The sequence below is a fragment of the Carya illinoinensis genome, chromosome 9 (genome assembly GCF_018687715.1).
Source record: "Carya illinoinensis cultivar Pawnee chromosome 9, C.illinoinensisPawnee_v1, whole genome shotgun sequence".
NCBI classification, from domain to species: Eukaryota; Viridiplantae; Streptophyta; class Magnoliopsida; order Fagales; family Juglandaceae; genus Carya; species Carya illinoinensis.
In genome coordinates, this window is record NC_056760.1 from 29,859,490 (window position 1) to 29,869,714 (window position 10,225).

The following is a 10,225-nucleotide window of genomic DNA, read 5'->3' on the forward strand; positions in this document are numbered from 1 at the left end:
TGCAAAATGTCCTTCAAAATTTACCTTTCGTTCTACAAAAATTTTATCAAGTTTCATCTCAATAAGCATAACATCCTGGTGTTTCAAGCCACATATCAACAAAATATGATGCATCAAAAAATTCATGCTCTATGTTTAAGCTTGAAAATAAATCGTCACAAATGATCCCGCTCAACTACTCTACCAAGATGCTCAAATTTCACAAATCTTATATATATATATATATATTTTTTATATATATGTGCACACATGCTACCCCCCAACTAGTGAGAGACATAGTCCTCAATGAATCGAACGAAAGAAACAAACTGCAAAGAACTAAGCAAGCAAAACAAATAATCAATATAAAATATAAAACCAAAGCAAAAGAACAAATAAAATAAATGCAAGTAAAGAAAACTGTAAAGAAGGAAAAGCAACTTAAAACACTTCCCTGGGGTCTTGCACAAGCAAGATCTCTTCATGTGGATCAAAGACCTTCAGAAATGACTTTAGACGTTGTCCGTTGACAGTGAAGCTATTACCATTCTTCGGATTGACAATGTTTACCGCGCCATGAGGATGAACGGTCTTTACAATGTATGGTCCACTCCATTGGGATTTCAACTTTCCAGGAAAAATGTGCAAGCGAGAGTTCTAAAGAAGAACTTCTTGGCCAAGTGTGAAATGCTTTGGATGAATTTTCTGATCATGCAGAATTTTCATGTGTTCCTTTGCCAGTTGCACGTTGTCATAAGCATTCCGACGAGCTTCATCCAATTCATTGATCTGCAATTTTCTCAACCCTGAAGCTTTATCAAGTGACAAGTTAACATGTTTTATGGCCCACAAAACTCGATGCTGAATATCAACAGGTAAATGACAAGCTTTACCATAAACTAATCGATAGGGAGACATCCCTAGATTTGTTTTAAAAGTTGTCCTATAAGCCCACAAAGCATCAAGAAGTTTAATCGACCAATCTTTCCTATTAGGTTTGATGGTTTTCTCTAAAATGATTTTTATCTCTCTGTTTGCCAATTCAGCTTGCCCATTTGTTTGAGGGTGATAAGGGGTAGAAACTCTGTGTGTAATACCATATTTCTTCACAAGTGTAGAAAATGGTTTGTTGCAAAAATGAGAACCCCCATCGCTTATGATAACTTTAGGCATGCCAAAACGAGCAAACAGAGATTGCAAAAATTTTAGGACAACATGATGGTCATTTGTTTTGCAAGCAATGGCCTCCACCCATTTTGAAACATAATCCACAGCTAAAAGAATATATGTGTTTCCAAAAGAAACCGGAACAGGTCCCATGAAGTCTATTCCCCAACAATCAAAGATTTCTAAAGTCAGAATAGGGGAAAGAGGCATCATGTTTCTTTTGCTAATGGATCCCAATTTTTGACAAGGCTCACAAGTCTTACAAAAATTATAAGCATCTTTAAACATAGAAGGCCAGTAAAAACCGCTTTGCAAAATTTTTGATACTGTTTTCTTTGCTGAAAAATGGCCACCACATGCACCCATATGACAAAATCTCAAAACCGAAGAAAACTCATCATCAGGAATGCATCTTCGAATCAATTGGTCGGAACAATATTTAAAAAGATATGGGTCATCAAAGTAGAAATGTTTTACCTCAGATAAAAACTGACGCTTATCTTGGGTTGACCATTTAGAAGGCATTCGTTCAGTCACCAGATAATTGACTATGTCAGCATACCAGGGAGCTCTATCAACCACAAACAGCTGCTCATCCGGGAAACTATCATCAAGAGGAAGGCTGACATGTGAAGAAGGAGATGATGACAATCTAGAGAGGTGGTCAGCTACCACGTTTTCAACTCCTTTCTTGTCCTTAATGTTGATGTTGAACTCTTGAAGTAATAGAATCCAGCAAATCAAGCGTGGTTTTGCATCTTTCTTAGCCAACAAATACTTAAGAGCAGAGTGGTCAGTGAAAATAGTAACAGGAGAACCAAGAATATAAGCCCGGAATTTATCAAGTGCAAAAACCACTACAAGCAATTCTTTTTTAGTAGTGGTATAATTTTTCTGGGCATCATTCAAGGTTCTACTAGCATAATAAATCACAAATGGCCTATTATCCATCCGCTGCCCCAAAACAACTCCTAAGGCATAGTCACTAGCATATGTCATAATCTCAAAGGGAATGTCCCACTGCGGAGGTTGCACAATAGGTGCAGTGGTAAGCGATTTCTTAAGGGTATCAAAAGATTTTTGGCACTTATCAGTCCAAACAAATTCAATATCATTTTGTAAAAGAGTGCACAAAGGTTTTGCTATAGAACTAAACCCTTGAATAAACTGCCTATAAAAGCCAGCATGACCAAGAAAAGAAAGAATATCCCTAACCGTCCTAGGAATAGGAAGTTTAGATATTAATTCAATCTTTGCCTTGTCAACCTTTATACCCTCAGAAGGCACAATATGTCCCAAGACAATGCCCTGAGTGACCATAAATTGGCATTTCTCCCAATTAAGTAAAAGATTTTTTTCCTCACATCTCTGGAGAATACGTGCCAAATTATGCAAACAACACTCAAAGGATTTTCCAAAAACAGAGAAATCATCCATGAATATTTCACAAATATCATCAATCATGTCAGAAAAAATACTCATCATGCATCTCTGAAAAGTAGTTGGAGCATTACACAAACCAAAAGGCATTCTAGTAAAAGCAAAAGTGCCAAAAGGACAGGTGAAAGTGGTTTTCTCCTGATCCTCAGGTGCTACAGCAATTTGATAATAACCAGAGTAGCCATCCAAGAAACAATAATATGCATTACCAGCTACTCTTTCCAAAATTTGATCCAAAAATAGTAAAGGAAAATGATCCTTCCTACCGCTGAATTAAGTTTTCTATAGTCAATGCACATTCTCCAGCCAGTAACCATTCTAGTTGGAATCAACTCATTTTATCATTTTTTATGACAGTCAAACCAGATTTCTTTGGTACCACTTGAGTTGGACTTACCCACTTACTGTATGAGATAGGGTAAATGATACCTACTGCGAGTAGCTTAAGCATTTCCTCTTTCACGACTTCCTTCATGGTAGGATTGAGCCAACATTGAGCATCATGAACCGGTCTAGCATCGTCTTCAAGATGGATTCTGTGGGTACATACAGCGGCATCAATGCCTTTGATGTCTGCTATTGTCCAACCAATTGCGCCTCGATGCTTTCTTAATACTTCAATCAACTGGGCTTCATCCTTTTGATTTAGCTTTAAGGAAATCACCACCGGAAAAGTTCTTTCTTCTGGTCCAAGAAACGCATACTTTAAGTCTTGAGGAAGCGGTTTCAATTCCAATTGAGGAACTTCTTCCTCTGAAGATCTAAGTATGTCTGGTGGTGGTAGAGCTTCGAACTGGGGTTTCCATCTTGCTCCCGCAAATTGTACTTCAAGTGGTAAAGATGAATCTGCAAAACAATCAAAAAAATCAAAGTCATCTTCATTGATATGATCAATTTTCTCATCAAGTAAAAATTCAGGTGTCTGAAAAATATAATCATCATCAGATAAGGGAGAAGTTGAGCAAATAAAATCTGTTGGTGTCAAACTCTCCACAGCATTCAAATCACTTGTGTCATCAAAATGTGCTGGCATCTTGCAAGCATTGAAAACGTTCAACTCAAGTGCCATGTTCCCAAAGGTAAGCTTCAAAACTCCACTTTTGCAATTGATCAAAGCATTTGATGTAGCTAGAAATAGTCTTCCTAGGATGACAGGAGCTTGGTAAATAGTGGAGACCGGCTGCTGCATGTCAAGAACCACAAAATCTACTGGGTAGTAGAATTTGTCCACCTGGACCAACACGTCCTTTACAATACCCCTCAGTACTTTAACTGATCTGTTAGCCAACTGTAGCATGATGGAGGTCTTTTTCAGCTCACCCAATCCTAACTGCTTATATACTGAGAATGGTAGCAAGTTCACACTACTCCACAAATCAAGTAAAGCTCCCCCAATCTGTGATTCACCAATCATAATGGAAATGTTGGGAGAGCCGGGATCTCCAAACTTCTAAGGAGTCTCGCTCAATATCAATGCACTAACTTGCTCTGTTAGGAAAGTTTTCTTCTTTACATTCAGCTTCCTCTTCCCTGTGCACAAGTCCTTCAAAAATTTTGCGTATGAAGGCACTTGTTGTATGGCATCCAAGAGTGGAATATTGATCTTCACTTGCTTGAAAATCTCTTGAATCTCTATATGATACTTGTTCTTTTGGCCAGCTACCAATCTCTGAGGATAGGGAACCACAGGTTGGTATCCCTTACTAGTTTCAGCATCTGCACTCATAGGCTTCTTCAGTTCTGGTCTTACTACCTCTGGTTCTTTTTCAACTTCATCCATCTCTGCTGCATCTTTAGGCATAGGAGCAACTACCTCTGTGTCTATGGTCATCTCAGGTCGGGGAACTTCCTTCCCACTTCTCAAAGTGAGAACAGCTTTCGCTGTCTCAATAACGTCTCCTGAGACATTATGCACTTGATGTTGTTGTTGTCTGTATACTTGAGGATTAGGCTGAGGCTGTGCTGGAAATTTTCCTTTCTCTAGGGTGCTCAAGGTCGTGCTCATCTTATTAATAGTACCTTGCAACTCATTTATGGCCTGAGTATTTTGATTATTTGTGGTGGCCTGAATCTTCATGAATTGCTGAAGTGTATTGGCCATCTGAGTCGTACTGTCATCTAGAGTCTTCTTTGTAGATGATGAAGGTTGAGAACTCTATACAGCTACATGAGGCTGAAATCCAGGAGGAGCTACATGAGGATAACTCTGAGGATTCTGGTATGACGGATACTAATGCTGAGGGGCACCCTGATGGAATGGCTGCTGCTGAGGTGGTGGGGACCGACCTGGCTGATCATTTCTCCATGAGAAATTTGGGTGATTCCTCCACCCTGGATTATATGTGTTGGAAAAAGGCTGATTCTGTGCTCTATTGACCCAGTTAGCTGATTGCATCTGCTCAGACCCACTTTCTTGAAATACTGGCATTATCGGGCAGTCTTGGGTCTTATGGGTTGAATCAACACATATAGAACATGCCTCTACTACTTTCACAGCCTTCACTTTTTCCATTTCCATGACCTCTAGTCTTCTAGTCAATGCAGTTATTCGGGCTTGAACCTCAATGTCTCCCTTAAGCTCATATTTACCCCCTCCAGAAATAGCCCTCAGTGGCTGTGCTATTAATGGAACTCGATCAGTACAAGTGTTCCACTGTTGTGCGCTCTCAGCAAGGTAGTTAAAAAATGATAGTGCTTCATCAGGTTCCTTGCTAAAGAACTCCCCATTGCACATTGTCTGAACAAACTGCTTGCATTCTGGAGTGAGACCAGTGTAAAAATAGCTTACCAACCTCCAAGATTCAAAACCATGATGTGGACAGATGTTCATCAAATCCTTAAATTTTTCCCAACTGGCCTGAAAGGTCTCATCAGGTCTCTGATTGAACTGACTGATTTGCTCTTGCAAAAACTGAGTTCTCTAAAAAGGAAAGAATTTTTGTAAGAATTCACGCTGCATATCAGACCAACTAGAAATAGAATTAGGTCTCAAAGAGTTAAACCAAATCTTCGCTTTATCCTTTAAAGAGAAAGGAAAAAAATGAAGTCTAATGAATTCATCAGTAACAGCCCTCGGGACGATACACTGAGAGATGATTCCATAGCCCAAGCAATAAAGCAGATGACTGAGTTCATGCAACAAAATTTTAGGCCGCAATAAGGAGGTCCTTGGCCACAGCAAGGAGGTCATTGGCCACAACAAGGAGGGCCTTGGCTGCTACCAGGAGGGCCTAGTGGAGGGGTGAAGCTGGATGCACCTATGAGCACTCTCTGGCGCATAGAACTCCACCCTTCACTGGAGAAGAGGATCCACTTCAAGTTGGAAAGTGGGTCAGAGATTTAGAAAGAAATTTTGAGGTATGTGGTTGCACTGAGGCGCAACAAGTACTCTATGCCAGCTATCTATTGCAAGGCACCGCTTCTGAGTGATGGGATACAAAGAGAGTAATGTTGGAGTCAGAATTGGGATCTTTTGCCGCTGTGACCTGGCAGTGATTTAAGCAAGAGTTTAATGATCGCTTCTTTCTAGCTTCTATAAGGCGGCAAAAAGCAAGAGAGTTCTCAAGCTTGGCCCAAGGGAGCATGACCGTGGAACAATACGCCCGGAGATTTATAGAACTTGGGCGATTTTCTCCCCACCTCATCGCCTCAGAGGAAATGCAAGCCGAGTGTTTCCAGGAGGGTCTACGTCCTGATAAATGCCGAATGGTGGTCAGCCATCGGATATCCACTTTTCAGGATTTAGTGGATGTGGCCACTCTTGCAGAGCGAGAGAATAATCTGAGTATGGGCTCCCCTCCAGGACATTAGAGGTGGAGTTTTTCTGGTGAAGGAAGTAGTTCGGGTTCGCCTCAAAAATTTGTTCAACGAACCGGGACTCGACCACAAGCGTCCTCAGGTGTACGTATGGGAGGACAGGTGCCAGTTTGCGAAGTTTGTAATAGAGCCCATATGGGTGACTACCCTTCTGGTGGGGCTCGATGCTATAATTGTGGCCAGCAGGGACACTTTGCTCGTGAGTGTCCTAGGCCAGTTCAAGGAATCCATGGAGGTAGACGCGGTGGAAGAACAAATCCAAGGCAAATAGTGCAAGCCCGGGTTTATGCTATCACACCCGAAGATGTGGATGATGAGGTGATTGAGCTGAAATATTGCATGTTTTAGCTATTTAAAACCAATGTATTTTAAATTCTTCGTGACACTATTATTGGTTTTAGATGGAAAAATAGTTAATAAGCATAAATACTAGTTGTGATTTTTAATTGATTGATATCATGTTTATGCTTAATTTTATAACTATAATTTAATGGGACAATATTTCCTCACATATATAGTTTATTTTTTATAATTTATTTTTCTTTTAATTTGTATTTGAGTGCTATTTTTATCTCTTATTTTCAGTTCAAATAAAATTTACATGAAGAAAGCGGTGTACTTCAACAGCTAAAAAAAAAAAAGACAAAGACTTTTGGTGGAGTATGAACATAAGGCTGGAGGCGGCAACTTCTTGTTATTTAGCTTGACTTTTACGTTGATAAGAGGTGAAGACTGAAAACTACATTTCGGTGTTGTAAACGTGGTAAGCAGATCAATCAAATATTTGGAAGCTCTCATGTCGGTTGATGCAGTTAAAGTGGACGGAATTGGAGTGAAGATTGCCGTGCTTGACTTGTGGAGAGGGACACTTTAGAAAGTTGGTGGTTATTGTTTATGAGAAGTCGGCTGCAATTGGGATTGGAGGAATTGGTACCAACTTGAGGCAGCTATATATATATATGTTGCTGAATGGTGCAGTAGGTACGAGAGAGTGGGTGAGTAGAGAAGGAGTCGTGCTTGACTTGTAGAGAGGGAGACGTGCAGAAAAAAAAAAAAAAAAAAAAAAAAAAAAAAAAGGGAAGTGTCGTGCCGTGCCGTGCTTAAATTGCATTAAGGGAGTTATACATCTTCACGTGGGAGTCTATAAGAAGAGAGAGTTGTGTGGTGCTGAAAAAAGAGAGGAAAAGAAAGGAGCAATCGGTGGGTGTAGGAGTTGAAGGGCAGGTTACGTGGGGGATAGAGGGGAGTTGAGGTGTGTTGGTCATGAGTAGAGAGGGAGAGAAGAGATAGTTGTGTTAGTGCAAATTATTCTTCTGTGAGTTGAGAGTCGGTCAGTGCATAATTGAATAGGTGAGAGGTGATTAGCTGGAGTTAAAGGGAGTCGGCTGGAATTATTTTTCTTGGAGGTGTGTAGGTCGGTTTGATGTAAGTGAGGTGCAGGCGAGAGATGATTGAAGGAATGAAATGAGTGAGTCGGTTGAGGGGAACGTTTTGAGTTGGGATTGGTTAATTCTCTTATAGTCGGTTGGAGTTTGCTGAGAGTAAAGACCCATTGAATCCGTCGGTCCTAAGCAAGCAAAAAGAGAGAAAAGTCATGATGGCCAGACCATTAGTTGGTGTTTGAGTTTAACGTGGAGTTGATGTGGTTGGAGTTTTATTTTTCTTAGGCTTCTTTATTTTTTTTTTCCATTTGGCATCTAGTGGGGCTGCAGCTTCTTCTTAATGAATTTCTTTTAGTTTTAATTTCTGTTTTATGCATTTTCGTAACGGCGTGAGCTTTATTCTTTCGACGTTGACTAGATTCCAAATTTTGTTGTTTCTAAATTGTTGCCTATTATTTCTTGTATTTCATTTTAGTTTTCTAATGAATAATATTTATATGATTTCTATAGCACTTATAATAAATATGATTGGCTAAATTTCCATACTAAGGTTAGAGGTGAAGTTTAATGATTTAAATATTGTTTTCAGATCCACGTAAAATTTATTCTACGAGCTTGATTGATTGAAGGTTTTTATTGGATTTTTTGATTATCTATATACTCATCTTGATTCATTGTGATTTCCGAATACAGTGAATGCTTGAGGAATCCCTGTGGTATTCAAATAGATTTGTAAATGTTTTAATCATCAATCATTCACGCTCAATCATAAGCGACTATTTTTCTTGATCTTAAATGCTAAATCTTCCAATTAAACAGAATCATTATTCTAGTTTAATTGAAGTAAATTGATCAGAAACAATATCATAAATTATTAGACAGATCCTCGAAACCTTAGTCTTTCTCTATATCAGTTCATTTTATCATTTTAGTTTGATTCAGTTATTTTATCAATCTTCATTTGATTGCACGTTTCTTTTAGTAATTTCATTTTATTGTCTGAATTTATTTTCTTTATCACAAAAGTCAATCCCTGTGGATTCGATCCTGTAAGATACTACAACACCTGTATACTTGCAGGTAAAACTGCACTAAATTTTTGGTTCATTAATTTGAGTTAAAGTTTAGGCGCAACAAGTTTTTGGCCCTGTTGCCAGGGATTGCAACGTGTGATAATTGTTTTTTTTAGAAAAGAAAAAAAAATTAGTAATCTTTTGCTAATTTTTTTTCATATTCTTTTTGCAGGTACGATTTTTTACAGAAAACAGAGCATGTAACATTGCTTCCATATTCATACCATTTGGTAATCTCGTTCCAAAATTTTTTCTTTTACTTTCTTGTTTGTTTTGCATTTTGTTTTTACTTTTTGAATGTGCTCAATCCTCTATGATGAATTATCTCATGGCAACGTGATCAAACAGGTAGATTGAGAAGAGAGGAAATTGTTTTAAAAGAAATAGTTGATACTTTGTCAGGTGATTCTAAAAATTCTCATTCTAATACCATGGTTGACAATCATAGTATTCATGATGAACAAGAAAATGAAGAGGCACAAAATAATCCGCCAATGAGAACTTTGCGCGAATATTTGCAGCCTACAAGGACAAGTACTCCATCTTGCATGATTTTTCCTACGAATATGGGAAATTTTGATTTAAAACCGGGAGTAATCCAATTACTTCCCAAGTTTCATGGCTTAGATTCTGAAAGTCCTTATTTGCATCTAAAAGAATTTGAAGAATTTTGTGCAACTTTACAAAACCAAACTATCAATGATGATGTTGTTAGATTAAAGTTGTTTCCATTCTCTTTGAAAGAAAAAGCTAAAAATTGGTTGAACTCCTTGAGACCAAGATCTATTGGCACATGGCAAGAAATGTAAAGAGAATTTCTGAAAAAGTTTTTTCCTACTCATAGGACCAACACTCTTCGCAGAAATATTATGAATTTTTCTCAAAAGGAAAATGAAACATTTTTTCAGTGTTGGGAACGTTTTAAAGAATTGTTGCTAACTTGCCCACATCATGGCTATGAGACTTGGCGCACCATTAGTTTTTTCTATGAAGGTTTAATATCTCAAATGCGTCAGTTTGTAGAAATGATGTGTAACTGTGATTTTTTAAATAAAGATCCTGATGTCGCTTAGGACTATTTTGACCAGTTAGCTGAAAATGCCCAATCTGGGGATAACTCAGATCGTTTTGATTGGTCAAATAAGCCCAAACTCAGTGCCATGTCTCAAGAAGGTATGTATGTTCTTAAAGGAAATGATGATGTGAATGCTAGGATAGCAAGTCTGACAAAAAAAATTGAAGCCATGGAACTTAGGAAGGTAAATCCGGTTAAGGCCATTGAAAAAGAAGAAGAAAATTGTGGCATTTGTGAGATTAGTGGACACCTAACTCAGGATTGTCCAACAATCCCTGCTTTTAAAGAGGTGT

At 38.4% G+C, this 10,225-nt stretch overlaps 1 non-coding gene across 1 annotated transcript; it reads right to left on the reverse strand.

Moving 5' to 3' along the window:
• Positions 1 to 9,711: 9,711 nt before the first annotated feature.
• LOC122277878 lies at positions 9,712 to 9,815 on the reverse strand. Its single transcript, XR_006229187.1, has one exon. It is a non-coding gene; the product is annotated as a small nucleolar RNA R71 (small nucleolar RNA).
• Between the last annotated feature and the right edge of the window lie 410 nt (positions 9,816 to 10,225).